Source organism: Lutra lutra, chromosome 1 (assembly GCF_902655055.1).
Source record: "Lutra lutra chromosome 1, mLutLut1.2, whole genome shotgun sequence".
Classification (NCBI taxonomy): Eukaryota; Metazoa; Chordata; class Mammalia; order Carnivora; family Mustelidae; genus Lutra; species Lutra lutra.
This window is the reverse complement of record NC_062278.1, coordinates 99,284,469-99,300,271: the sequence shown is the minus strand read 5'-3', so window position 1 is coordinate 99,300,271 and position 15,803 is coordinate 99,284,469. Positions and strand designations below refer to the sequence as shown.

Here is a 15,803-nt window from a genome sequence, read left to right as displayed (position 1 = left end):
AATAACAAAGACAGTCTGTGACAAAGCTGACATACAGTATTCTGGAAGGAGTGAAATCAATTGTGACATTTTTCATTTATTTGTAAATGCCTCTTTGGCAGTACACTCACTCAAAACGACAGTTGCTTCTTAGAGAATAGGGGAGGCGATGGTAAAATAGAGGAATCCTGACAGTTGCTTTAATGAGATTCTGCATTAGGGCTACTCTAACACATTCCCCCAACAAGGAGCTTGCCCTTCATTTTCAGTATCATAATTCAGTAATTTGGAAAATGTTATCTCTATGAAAAACTAAACCAGCCCAGTTCTTAATAGCTACTGCCAAGTTTATTCTCCTCTATCTTTCAATTAGGAAAAAAAAAATTGCAAAGGAAGCAACTAAATAAATGTCAGCCATACAGACCAATTATGTCTTTTTATTAAAAGAGTATTGTTTTTATTAAAAACAGCAATATGGAGTATGACTGAACAAGTCAAGGTACACTCTCCAATAACTCAAAATTTGTTTGACGATATTAGGGAGTGCCATTTAGGCTACATCTTAAAAGTCTGTAATTTTAATATTTTAAGTTCTGAAGAGAAAGGAAATTATCAGCAAAGTAGTTTCACTAGTCCTTATAATTTGAGCAACTCTAAACTAAGTAGTCTAAAGATTCCATTTCATTTATCCATTCAATGGTTCTTTGATCATATGCACAGTACTTAGCATAGCTGCAAAGCAACTGGAAAAATACTTACTTCTTAAAAAAAAAATGTAAATTATAATGTGCAGGAAAAACTCAATCCAATCCAGGGCTACCCAGCATCTATCACCTACTAGTCAACTAACAGGTATTTACTGAACTGGGAAGCTGTACAAAATTAAATCTCTGTGAACAGCAAAATAAAAAGAACATGCATTTTGGCATTTTATATGCCAGTGCAACCCACGGCATCATGGATTCAAATTCTAGATTCCAGAGAAGTGAACTAATTAAGAGACACTGGAGAAGTAACAAGCTTTCATTTCCAATTTTGTTATCCCTAAAGTAGTTAATAATATTTATTGCATGTGATTGTTGCTATGATTAACAAATGTTTGGGGAAGGGATAAAGCACTTAGCACAGTTCCTGGCTCACACATAGTAAGTTGTCAATAAATGGTATACCTATTATAATTATGATGTAATTGTATCATACAAATGATACCTTTCTCAAATACAAGAACATAAGTAGCAACACTAAATAGGAAGAAACCCTGGCTATAAGGATACTATTGTAAGAACTTTAGTTCTACCTCTTCCACTAATAGCCTCTTGGCAACTCAGTTCTCTCATCACAAAAATGGGACTGACATTCCTAAATAAAATTAGTTTGACTAGGAAAGCTATCTGGGTACTTTAAGTACCCAAACCATATACATTATTGGAATATGGCCAGTGAATATGGCAGAGAGCACCATTTAAGGTTGGCAAATTAACTGTGGTCTAAGATTTCGGAATGGTAATTTTACCCAGCTGGACAATGTTTAATTTTCAGATAATGTTCAAGAAAGCCAAAAAGCGGCTTGAGCAGATCAATGTATACATAGACTCATGAAAGTTTCTGTCTCCTTACTCCATCTTCAGTTTGCCTATAGCACGGGTTCCCAAACTTAGCTATACATTAAAATCACCAGGGGCATTTTTTAAATGCTAGTATCTATGTGTAACCCAGACCAATTAATACAAAATATTTTTTAAAAGCTTCCTAGGTAATTCTAATGTGTACCCAGGATTTAGAAGCACTGGCCTAGAGCTGGATACTGTTTCTCCAGTAGACTCTATTAGCTTTTTACCCATTTTTCCTCTTTTTTGCTAAGCAAAGCCTTTGATTCACCTTAGGTGTCTTTTTCCTAAGAAACTCTGAAGAGGATGCTTATGGCCAGATTCAGCACAATCTTGATTTAGACTCAGTGAATCACAGTGGTGCTAATTGCTTTGCCAGTGATTGATTTACGGGTATATATAAAATTATCCACATCTAGCCAAAGACAGAAAGAAAGGTGTTCTGGGACCTAGCAAAGTTTCCATCCTCCTAACAAAATGTTGTTTTCCCTGCTGTTATATATGGATATGATGCTTAGAACTGATGTAGTCATCTTGAAGGAATGAAGGAAGTTAGTCTGATGACAAAGCCAACATCTTGAGGATGGCAGAGCAGAAGGATAGAAAGAAACAGAGCCTATGATAATGTCATTCAGCTGCTGAATTAACTTGTCCCACTTCTGGACCTGTTATGTGAAACAAATTCAAGTAGCATCAAAGCACTGTAAACTTACATAGCATCGCAAACAAACAAAAAGAGGCATATCCCAAGCCTGTTTAGGTAAAAAATTTCTTTCATTGCTTATATTTTGAAATATTTTATGAGCTAAACCAACTGGTGAAAAACGTCCCAATTTTTCTTACAAACTAGACAATTCTTACTTTTATTTAAACAGCTTTATAACATTTATTTTTACCAAGAAATAATTGTGTAACATGTGATATAAGAAATTTTTTTAAATTTCTTTTCAGCGTAACAGAATTCATTGTTTTGCACCACACCCAGTGCTCTGATATAAGAAATTTAATAGCAGATCTTGTCAAACACTTTTTTCAAAAGTATTAATTTGTTCTAGTTTTTTATACACAAACAATGTACAAAATTAAAATATATTTTTCTGCAGCACATATGTATAAATACGTGCATGTGTTTGCTTTTTTTTAATTGTTGCCAACCATACGGTGTTTAAAGTGGAGAAAAAATGTTTTTTAATATCCAACCACAACAATCACATGATTTCCTAATAACTGTTTTTGCTTTTAATTGATTCTATATGTAGCTTTCTTTTTTTTTAGCTTGTATTTTTTGAATGTAGTACATCTTATTATTAAATGTCCAGATCATAATTTTGGTTTCAAAATGTCCTCTCTTTTTCTAAAGTAGTAATTTCCTGACCCAGAAAATACTAGGGATACTTTAGAATGATGCTTTACTGTCAACCACACAGTTGGAACAAGATTAAAAGGGATTTGTTCCAAAATCTACTATGAAGCTTTAAAGTGACATATACTATAATCACTATGCTTCAGTTTGACATTTTAAATCTGGATGCTTCCAAAATCTCTAAGTTCCTTTGTGTTGCTTCTCCCTCTCTCCATCCCATCTGCAATTTCTGTATTATTTATTCAACAATATGAAAAAAATCACCAGCAATCTTGTGGGGAAGGGGGAAACCAGATTCTTCTTGGTAGTCTTTGCTAGACAGAGAAGAAAACAACATATTAGGAATTTGAACTTTGGGGAGCCGTCAGAAATGATGAGACAGCAGAAAACAGGAAGTGGAGCTGATAGAAGTCTCCATGACGTGATCTCTTCCCACATAACCCACCAAATCTTCAATTAAGTTTACATTTATAATTGCCATGGCATGTATAATGTGATGAATTTCTTGCAAAAGTCAATGGGGGTTATAGTTTGGTGCAGGACCAATTAAGTGTAAAAATGGTGAAACTAAGTGGGTTCAGTGAAAAAGGGAAAGAGTACTGGAAAAAAAGAAGGGAGAAATTCTGAGAACATTCCCTCCCTCAGAATAGATTACAGTGTGAAACGTGTTCAAGCCATTTTCCCCTCAGTACAGTCTGAGAAATCTTAGTGTATAGTTTTGTCTCCCTCACAATTCTATGAGCTCCTAAGTACAATGCTATCTTGTACTCTTTGAATCATAATAGAACTCAATAAATGACTGAATTTGATTCAAGTGGGAAAGCTCCGCCAAAAAAGGGTATTTTTGCCTACTACTTCAAAATTTAGGCAATCTCTATACCCAACTGTCCTTTCCTACAGAAAATTTTAATAAGACTGACTTCTCAATAGTGTTAAGAACTTGGCAGAACTGAAAAATCTCATGGGCAAGTTTGATTTGGGGTCATCCCCAGATCACTTACTGCTTAGCAGAGGCCCTAGAAGAGCAAGTACATAAGGTTTAGTGTTTTTATTTCTATTATAACTATCCTTAGATAATAATTTCATTTACTTTTTGGGCCACTAAAGGACAACCATTAGAATCAGACATTTCATTTCAGAACTATAAAATTAGCATTGGTTTAAAAGTTTCTACAAATGTTGTAAGAGGAATTTAATATTTTGTAGTTTATTTCTGGAGGCAAGCCCTTATTTCTTGTGAATCCCATTTCATTCATAGAAATATATGAGATGTCTTAAGAACCATTGGTATTTCAATTGTAAATATTAAGGAAAGCTGCATTACAATGCAGACAGGTAATCCTGAGGCCCAGCAGAGCAATAATGATTAATAACACACTCTAGAGGGAGTATAAATTTTAATACTATCTCTCATAAAATCCATGTTTCAAAGGTTACAAAACAGAATCAAGTTTACCAAAAAGTAAATAAATCACCTTGCTTTGGGGTTTCTTCTTTCATCTCTGATTTTTAAATAATCAGCACCATCTCCCCAGAGCAGATAAACTATACTTACCTACAAATGAACTAGAAGAAGTTCTGAAATCCTTACAGAGGACTAACTCTCATCAGATTCTGCTTCTAGTAAATTCCACTCCCAGTGTTTATTCAAATTTACATTTAAAAAGAGAAAGGAGACTTTAGGGAAGTGGCCTTCATAAGGGTTTTATTTGCTGATTATAATGATGATGCACAATGCCTCTTCACAAGATTGCAGGGTTAGAGGGTAATCCCACTATCACTTGGGCACTGATGAGAGCTCTGTTTGAGTTCTGATCTCACATCTGGTCTCCAAACTAAGACAGAACTAAAAGAATCCAAAAACTATGCAAAGAGTCACAGAAATTGTGACTAAAAACGCTAGAACTAAATGAGCAAAAGTGAAAGAGTATGTGATGAAAATTGTGATGAATTCTGAGAAAAAAGCAACCCAGCATACAAACATAAGGCCAAATAAGCACAAACATCAATAGCTTTATTTTTAATGATGCTATTGGGAACTAACTAGATGACGTTCATGACAGCTTGTTTGTTTCATTGCTTCTTAATACTCATAATTTTATTCTTTTCATAAATTTACTTCTTTTCAAGTCACAAAAATTATCTAAGTCAACGTGCTTAACCTCAGTAAATTGCTTCAACAAATCAGTTAACAGTTTCACAAAATAATGTGATCATATGAGAGATGAATCAATTGTCCCATTCAATATATTAATAGCCACATTTCCTATTTCCTATGTTTGTAATATTTTATCTTCTATAAAGATATTCCTACAATGCTAAACATGCTAAAGGAATTTAAAATATAAATGAAAGGAAAAGAATAACAAATGAAACAACACACATTTTCAGTCAACACAGCTGATGCTTTTAGTAAAGTCTAGTGAGGACAGGTAATCTTCCCCACTGAGAAAGTATGAAACTTCAAGTTGAAATAAACTCTCATGGGTGTATTTAAATCTGCCTACTTTACAGATTAGCAAACTATTTTTTGCAAATGTTCAGACAGTAAATATTTTTGGTTTCACTGGCCTTCTCTGTTGCAACTATTCAGCTTTGCTGCTCCAGTGTGAAAAAGCCATAGACAATATGTAAGAGGATGGCTGTGTGTGTTCCAACAAAACTTTATAAGAACAGCTGGAGGGCCAGATGTGGGCTGGGGAAAATAGCTTGACAATTCCTAGTTAATTCATTATTTTAAGAAGTGATGGATCCCATTTTCAATATGAAATAGAAAGCAAGAAAAGAACTGAGATCAGTTAGAATTTTCACAGATACACCCTGAAATCCCAGAGCATCAGAAACACTTATATTTAAGTATAATTTTTTTAAAAAACCTAATGGATGTTTTCATTGGCTATTGTTTTATATTAACCAAACAAATTCCTCCCGCTAGTAGGACAGATTCCTTAGAAGCCACCAATAGATAAAACTCTTCCTGTTGTCGAATTTCCTTGGCAACCGAAATAACTTTGACAAGTCCACACATCAAATTTTGACAATTAAAAGCTTATGTACACTTAAAAAGATAAAAATAAAAGACGTTTTTGTATCACTCACATGTGCCCCAATTTTCTACCTCTTTCCTAGAAATCCAGATATTTCGCTACATCAGAAAGTAGAACAGAACAAAATTATTATTAATCAAGTACAAGTATCCTTAAGCATCATGAAAACTTCTTCCTTTCAATCCACCTTCAATCACAATACACTCAACTTCTGAACAGAAAATGTTAGTAATTATACTATAGTTCTCAATTATTCCAGGGATAAGCTGCTAATAAAAATATCAATGTTATAAAATACAACTAGTACACACTAGCTATTTAAAAACTCAGACTACTAAGGGGCACCTGGGTGGCTCAGTGGGTTAAATCCTCTGCCTTTGGCTCAGGTCATGATCTCAGGGTCCTGGGATTGAGCCCAGCATTGGGCTCTCTGCTCTGCGGGGAGCCTGCTTCCCCGGCTCTCTCTCTGCCTGCCTCTCTGCCTACTTGTGATTTCTGTCAAATAAATAAGTAAAATCTTAAAAAAACAAAAAAAAAAACAAAAAACAAAAAAAAACTCAGCCTACTAAGACTTACTTCTCTATTGTTTCCTACAGAAAAGTTATAAAAAAAGATCATGATCCAGTTTTCACAAATAAGAATAACAGTAATAAATATTGATAAATTATTATAGCCCAGGCAGTATTTCAAGTACTATACACTATTAAATCATTTAATACTCAAATAAATCCTCTATAATGCAGATAACATTATTATTCTCATTATACAATAAAGAGATAACTACCAAAGAGAGGTTCTATAGCTTGTCCAAAGTCATATGGCTACTAAGCAGCAAAGCTAGGATTTGAAAGCAAGTGTTCTAGGCTCCAAATGCTAATGAGGTCAAGGCCATGATTCAGTGTCCAAAGGAAGGCTAATATACTGGCACAGCCGTTATGCTCTACACTCTAGAAAATGTCACTACTGGGAAAGATGATGAAACGAGAACTGGAGGTAAACGCAGCAAAGTACAAGCCAAAAGTGGATGGTGAGAAAGAACCTCATGAAAGCTTTTAACTGGAGACCCAAAATCATTTATCCAACAAATACTATGAGTCAATAATTCTCCTTGTAGACATGACAAACACATTTATTTCTGGATTTAGAATCAGGCTGTTTAAATCCTAATTCCACACTACTTACTAGGCCATTTTTTTCTTTTATTATTTATAATTTATGAAACTCAGACTCCTCCTATGTAAAATAAGGATAAAAATCGGAATTATTTTTCAGGGATGTTATGAATATTAAATAAGCTAATAGGGGCCTGATATGCAGTTGATGCCCCTGAAATGGTAGCTGTTATTATTAATCAGGGTTTTGTTTGTTTTTAAATACAGAAGTGGCAAATGGTGGTTATGTTAACAGATATCTGGATAATCTGGGTTATCTGGATAAAAAGATAAAAATAAATCCAAACATTTAAATGGCTTCTCTATATAACTTTGAGTTTCTCAAAATTTACTGATTACCTCCTATGTGTTAGAAATCACATGTGAAAAAAATAAACCCAGTTATGATTAGTCATAAAAACAAACTCTCTGGAAGACTGAATTTTTCACTTTCATCTGAACATATTACATGTATACAGCTATTAAGCTATTTCAATTCACAGAGCTTTCTACCTTGTCTGTGACTACAGTAAGTTTCCATAGTCCCTTCAGTCTTCCGCAAGCCTTACAGGGCCAGGCAGGCTGAACACCCCTTCCCTCCCGCCATCTGCTTACTTCCAGTTTAAAGCAACTTCCTTCTTCCATTTTCCCCAAAGTGCCATAGAAATTATTATCATTTATCACTGTCTATGTGTACACCAACGATAGAAAAGAATTGTATTACTGAATGCCATCTGATATATTTGTGATTAAATAAGGAGGCGGTGACAAACATATTTTAAGGTAGCTAAATCATATGCTACTAAAATTTTTAACATGATATTAATGATGTAACATTGGACACAATCACAAAGAAGCAGATCATATTTCAAAGAACTTTGGTTAATTCAAAAGAGAGGAAAAAATAGAAAGACATGCATATGAACAAAAAAAGGAATAAAGAGACCAATCATATTCATGGAAACAAAGTCTTTTTGTTTTGTCATTTTCTCTTATCAGAATGTCCAAATAGATAATTTTCCAAAGAATATGTGCAAATGGCCATGGCCAACAAGCACATGACAAGAGGCTCAACATCACTAATCATTACAAAATGCAAATCAAAACACAGTGAGATTTATCACCCCAATCCTGTTAAAATGGCTATTATCTAAAAGACAATAAATATATGTTGGTATTTGGAGAAATAGGGAGAAATAGTAAATGGAGAAAAGGGAACTCTTACACATTGCTGCTGAGAAGGAAAATTGGTGTAGCCACTCTGGAAAGCAGTGTGGAAGTTCCTCAAAAGATTAAAAGTGGAACTATAATACAATCAACATTTTATCCAAAGAAAATGAAAACACTAATTTGAAATGACATATGCACCCCCCACGTTCACTTTAGCATTTATTTATAATATCTAAGACCAGGAAACAACCGAAATGTCCATACATAGATGACAAATGGGTAAAGAAATATACATATATACACAGACACACAATGGAATATTTTTAGCCATAAAAAAGAGTGAAATCTTGCCATTTGCAACAACATGTATTGACCTTCAGGGCATTATGGCAACTGAATTAAGTCAGACAGAAAAAGATCAATGCCATTTGACCTCACTTATATATGGACTCTTAAACAAACAAACAAACAAAAAAACCAAGGTTACAAATATAGAGAATAGATCAGTGGTTGCCTAAGGTAAGGAGTAGGAAAATGGGTGAAGGGGGTTAAAAGGTACAAACTTCCACTTCTGAAATAAGTAAGTCATAGGGATGTAATGTACATCATGGTGACTACAGTAAATAATACTGTATTGCATACTTGGAAGTAGCTAGGAGAGTGGATTGTGAAAGTTCTCATAACAAGAATAAAGAATTTTGTAACTATGTATGGTGATGGATGTTAACTGGATTTACTGTGGTGATCATTTTGCAATATACCAAAATGTCAAATCATTACCTTGTACATCTGAAACTAATATAAAGTTGTGCCAATTATATCTCAATACAGAGAGAACGAAGTACATATTGTTCTTTTTCTATTCTGTCCCCAAACTAACTTTGAAAAGAGAGAAAAGTAAAATAATGGTATAGAATCATACCATAATGATGACTAAAATAATAAGAAACATAATGATATTGTTATATTTAAGCCCAAGTTGGCAATGATCTGTCAACATAAGAGTAGCAGAGTCATAAATAAAGAATATCCCATAGATGAGATAAATAGGCAGCATGAAGCCTCAGGTAGGTTAGAGTTAATGTGATTAGTTCCGGCGCACAGCAAAATCCCATAAGACAGAATTTGTCTTTCATCTGTTTTCAATTCATCCAGCCAGCACTAAGCAGTTATTCTTCCTGTCACTCCATTTTTGTCATCCTTTTTAGGTTCTGTTTTTAAACTTAAACCAACATGTTCCATATCTTTGGTACTGGATAGCTTAAACAAAGTACATTTGCACAAGAGAGAAGTAGACAAAAATTCCAGGATACTTCATTAGGTGACCATCACTGATCTCCACCTTTAGGGAGGTTATTTTTTTTTTTATTATTTGACAGAGAGAGAGATCACAAGTAGGCAGAGAGGCAGGCAGAGAGAGGAAGGGAAGCAGACTCCCCGCTGAGCAGAGAGCCCGATGCGGGGCTCGATCCCAGGACCCTGGGATCACGACCCGAGCTGAAGGCAGAGGCTTTAACCCACTGAGCCACCCAGGCGCCCCTAGGGAGGTTATTTTTGATGTACATTAAGCCAAAATTATACTAAAATTACAGAATATGAGTTATGACTATAAAAAATTGAATTTATTAGGTATAACCAGGATTTATGTATATGAATTGTTTGTTTTCCTCATGGGACTCTACATTGATCCCAATGGTACTGCTATAGTCAAAGCATTTTTTTTTTGTCAAAGCAGTTTTAAAAAAGCAAATGAGTTTGTTAAATATCAATCTCATCACCTAATAGAGCTAGTTGCCTCTAAGTTCACAATTAGTGTGATGTGACTACAAAAACAGTCCATCCATTCAAACTCTGGCTATATTAATATCAGGACAAAGTAGAGGACACATAATAATTCCACTGCATTCTATGGGGCACATAGAATGCCATTGTACATGGCATTTTTTGAAAGGGATACTGAAAACAGGCAGGTAAGAGACAGACAATGAAAGAAAGACAGGAAACAGAAAAAGAAACAAACAAAACCCGTCATAAATTCACAAAATTTCAACAACTTGCCAAGGGCTAATCTTTTTTTTTTTTTTTTTAAATGTGAATTTTTTTTTTTAAGATTTTATTTATTTATTTGACAGAGAGAAATCACAAGTAGGCAGAGAGGCAGGCAGAGAGAGAGGAGGAAGCAGGCTCCCTGCTGAGCAGAAAGCCCGATGTGGGGCTCGAACCCAGGACCTGGGATCATGACCTGAGCCGAAGGCAGCGGCTTAACCCACTGAGCCACCCAGGCGCCCCACCAAGGGCTAATCTTGATCTTAATGTTGAAAATTCTGGATGATCTTGTTTCAATAATTTATAAGGAAATTATTTCCTTTGAAAATGTTATTCTTATGTTTAAAAATGTACAATCTTTAAGCTCTCTCTCCAAATGTTGGGGTAAGCCATGATTATTGATCCTAATCAAACTCTCATTAATATATCTCTGTTTGTCAATTTGTTGGTGGGTTGTGTGGTATGTGTGAGACAGAAACAGAGATAACAAAGAGAAGAAGAGAGCTACCTTGCTAACTCAAAGAAATTATGATATACCTTTGTAGAGTCAGAGATTTTCCTACTCAGATAATTCAAATCACTGACTTTGCCTTGAAAAACCCAGAATACAAAGAGACTTGTCATATAAGGACTGCTTTCTTAAAATGTGTGCTTTCTTGAAATGTCTGCCTCTTAAAAAGATGTCCAGCTTCTCGTCTTTGAAAGAGCAACTGGGACAATCATGTGCTCAACTTTTTTAATCAAGTGCTGAGCTTTTTTTAATGTTTTATCTATCCTCTCCCTTTGCACATCAATTTGCTACAGAACGGGTACAGAAAAGAGGCCTAGGTTAGACAACTACATTTATAAAGACCTATTAACAAAAGAAAACATAAATATTGACAGAATTCAATCTGAAACATGGAATATTGAAGAGGAATGGCAAGAGATGAAGTTAGACATGTAATCGAAAATCAGAAAATAAAGCGCCCTGCAAGTCATGTTAAAGTGATTAAATTTATGCAGAGGTCAATGGAGAATACTTGAAAGATCTGAAGTAGGACTGTGATTTACTTTACAGTTAGGCCATTCCTCTGTTTCAAGTGTGAAGAATGGATCTGGAAAGACTACAAGCAGAGACAGCAGTTAGGAAACAGTGGCATTAAACAGATGAAATAGGATGGTGGGCTTAACAAAAGTAGCTGAGATAGATGTGGGGATGGATGTCAACTCTGGAAATGGATATCAGAGCAAACAGATATGAAAGATATTAAGAAGACAGAATTAGCTAGATATGTTGATTAACTAGTTTTGAGGAATAAGGATAGCACAACACATTAGAGGCACAAAAAAAGGAAATGGACTTGGAGATGTTGAAGGAAGAGAGAGATGGTCTCTAACTGGTCGGCCATCCAACCTACCAAACTTGGGCCTGGTTTATATTTAGATAAGTTTTAAAAGTTGGTAATCAAATGTGTTTTTAAGGGAGGCTGGGTGGCTCAGTCGTTAGGTGTCTGCCTTCAGCACAGGTTGTGGCCCCAGGGTCCTGGGATCCAGCACTCCCTTGGGCTCCCTGTTCTGTAGGAAGCGTGTTTCTCCCTCTCCCACTCCCTGTGCTTGTGTTGCCTCTCTCATGGTCTCTCTCTGTCAAATAAATAGGGTCTTTAAAAAAAAATGTTTTTAAAAATCACTTTGCGTGAAAAAAAAAACTAAGCCTAAACCATTATTAGATGGAAAGTCTTATTTTTAAAGATAAATCTTTAAATGAGAGATTCAAAAGCAATTAGTTCATAGGTAGTTGACATGCCAAACAGCATTTGTACATAGAGTATTTTTTTAAAATGATTTGCCAAAATTTAAAAATCAGGAAATTACACACACACACACGGAGAGAGATCTTTAGCTTCTCTACTTAATTGGAAGATTTGACAACTGTTTACCCACACAGTAAACCCTGGCTGAAGCTTGTTAGTGATTATTTCCCCTAAATAGAGCATCTATTCTCCAGTTTTCTAGAGATTTCCCACAACTCCTCACTTACTCACCAGCATGAGGTTCTGTGTTAGTTACCAGAGATCATCTTTACACTTCATTCATCTATTTTAATTCCATGGCTTCTACAGACATCTGAGTTTAGTTATTTTTTAAATGATAATTCTAGTTTCAGGAGGAAATCAGTGAGTGACAAACATACTGGGAAGTTCTAAAAAGAAACATGTACAAGGATGTGAGCAAGACAATGGAATAATAATCCACTGGACCATCAATTAAAGTATAATCAAGAAGCATTTATTTTAGCTTGGTGCCACATATCACTTTGTGCCAATCTGGTCTTATAACCAAATCAAGTTTCCCTTCAAGAAAGAAAAAACAATTCAAAAAATTTCAACTGGAATTTAAAGCTTCTCAAAACTAATCAAAAGCAAAATCAGCTATTCATTAGCTAAGTAGCTTATCTAGACTTTCTTTAGGTATAATGTTTTCAAACTGAGAAAAAAGAAAGAATATCCAACATAAAAGCAGAAACACTTGCCATATTATATTCCCTTACTAGAAAAAAAAATCCTAATATATGTATCAACACTTATTTTCAATTAAATTTAGAAAGCAAACATAATTTCAAGAATATAAAAAGGAACTGCTAGGATAATTGTTTCAGAAGTACTGCAATTAAAGATGAAAATCATATTGCTTTTTTTTAAGGTTTTATTTATTTGACAGAGAGAGACACAGCAAGAGGGAACACAAGCAGTGGGAGTGGAAGAGGATGAAGCAGGCTTCACACTGGGCAGGAAGCCTGTTGCAGGGCTCTATCCCAGGATCCTGGAACCATGACCTGAGCTGAAGGCAGACACTTAACCACTGAGCCACCCAGGTGCCCCATATTGCTTCTTTTTGACAAAATGTTTCACTGGCATAAATGAGCAGTCCCTTTTGTAATATATACTAACGAGCAGATGATAACCCCCCCAAAAAAGAACAAAAATCCAAGTCTTACTTGGAATGTGAAATTTTGTTCATTTTCTCTAATAATACACTAAGTAAAATAGAAAGCAATCTTCAGGTTGAAAAAACTCCACATCATAATCAACATTGAAAGCATATGCACTTTACTATAGGAAAATTACATTCATTTAAAAATAAATTTTAAAAGTAACCACAGCAAGGGAGCTTTTTCACAATTCTTAGCTAATATGTACATTTAAAAATATACATTAAAAAAAACCTACAGAATAATTTAGAAGTTGTAATACTATTATCAAATATTAGGTTTTTCAATTCATTAATTTGTTTTTTTTTCAAATTTTGTGACTTTTTTTCAAATTTCAAAAAGAAGTTACTATTCTTTAAGTATATAACATTTATAAAAATGACTTAGGTTTGAATTTCATTCTCATTAAGTATAAAAAAACTGTTTCATAATTTTCTCCTTTCATCAAGTGAAAAATTAGTAGAAATACAGCAAAAAGAGAACTCTGTATCATAGGGGTTGTTCCCAAACTATACATACCCATGATTTAAAAGAATGTAATATAAAAATAAACCACTTTTATTAGACAACAGTACACAGATCAATTTTAATCATTTTTGTTCAATAAATAGTTTCCTAGGAAGTCTTTCAAATTAATCCAAATGAATTCTATTAAGATATATATTGAGTGAGGTGGTTCTCCTAGGGCAACTGTAAGAAATGAGTTGTTTGTTCCAGTCATTCTGTAAAGGACTGATAGGCCCTAACTCTTGGTTAGTAAAGTAGAATTATCAGGTAGGACTGAAGTGTCTGCAAACTGAAGGTGAGCTAATATGTTCTGATGTCAAAGAAGTAATTTCCTTTCTCCACAGGAAGAAAAAATAGAGTCTGAGGGTGGGCAGTATTCTCTTTGATATATGTAGCAGTGGAGGAAATGGACAGATTCATAACTGATGTCTGAATACATACAATTTTTAAAATATATTAACAGCCTATAACTAAGATTGCTATCAGAATACTGACAAGAAGCATGGGGGTGGGGGGAAGACAATATTTTAAAAGTACTTGCTCCTGGAATGTAATATTTACAAAGTTCCAAGAGAAAACAAAGGGAGACAATATATAAAGCATGATCACAAATATATTTTCATTTGTCAATATTGCAGATTAGTATGAAATCAATAATAAATGTTCTATGGTATTTTGATAACAAAAGTGGTACTTGGATCGACCTGCCCTTTTTTTGTTAAATTTTTTATTTGAGTATAGTTGACACACAATATTACGTAAGTTTCAGGTGTACAACATAGTGATTCAACTTCTCCATAGAGTATGCGAGGCACACCAAAAGTGTGACTACCATCTGTCACCACACAATGCTATTACCAAACATTAACTATATTCCCTATGCTGTGCCTTTCATTTCTGTGACTTATTCATTCCATAACTGGAGGCCTCTATCTTCCCTACCCCTTCACCTATTTTGTTTATCCCCCTATACTCTCCCCTCTGGCAAACATCAGTTTGTTCTCTTTATATATAGTTCTGGTCTGCTTTTTTATTCATTTGTTTTGTTTTATAGATTCCACATGCATAAAATCATATGGTATTTGTCTTTCTCAGTCTCACTTATTTTACTTAGCATAATACCCTCTCGGTCCATCCATGTTGTTGCAAATGGCAAAAATCTCATCCTTTATTTATGGTTGCATAATACTTGTGTGTGAGTGTGTGTGTGTGAGTGTGTGTGTATGTGTGTGTGTGTATTTCTTCTTTATCTGTTCATCTATTGATGGAATTGCTTCCACATCTTAACCATTATAAATAATGCTACAATAAGCATATAGGTGTATATATCTCTTCAAAGTAGTGGTTTTGTTTTCTTTGGGTAAATATCCAGTAGTGGAACTATAAGATCATATGGGATTCCGGTTTTTAATTTTTTAAGAAATCGCCATATTGTTTTCCACAGTAGCTGTACCAATTTACATTCCCACCCACAGTGCATGAGTCCTTTTTCTCCACATCCTGGTCAACACATTATTATTTTTTTTTTTAGCCATATCTTATTGTGGTTTTGATTTGCATTACTTAATGATTAGCGATGTTGAGCATCATTTCATGTGCCTGCTGGTCATCTGTATTTCTTCTTTGGAAAAATGTCTTTTCAGGTCCTCTGCCTATTTTTTAATTGGGTTGTTCATTTTTTGTGTTAAGTTATATAAGTTCTTTATATAATTTGGATATTAACCCCATATTGAATATGGCATTTGCAAATATCTTCTCCCATTCAGTAGAATGTCTTTGCATTTTGTTCATTTCCTTTAATGCTTCAGTTCCAAAATCTATTTAGAGTATTAAGTTTGAACTCATTTGTAAACATTATTTCTAATAATTTCTAAGTAATTTTACACGTGACTATTTTATGACCTCAGCTAGATACTAACATTCTTGGAAATAGGAAACCACTATTTCTTCTGACTAACCTGA

General features: G+C 34.4%; 1 protein-coding gene across 5 annotated transcripts in view; it reads right to left on the bottom strand.

The window, feature by feature from the left end:
* Positions 1–15,803, bottom strand: part of NAALADL2 (N-acetylated alpha-linked acidic dipeptidase like 2) — a 1,357,959-nt gene that overhangs the window by 1,263,940 nt on the left and 78,216 nt on the right. The gene's annotated exons all lie outside the window — the stretch shown is intronic.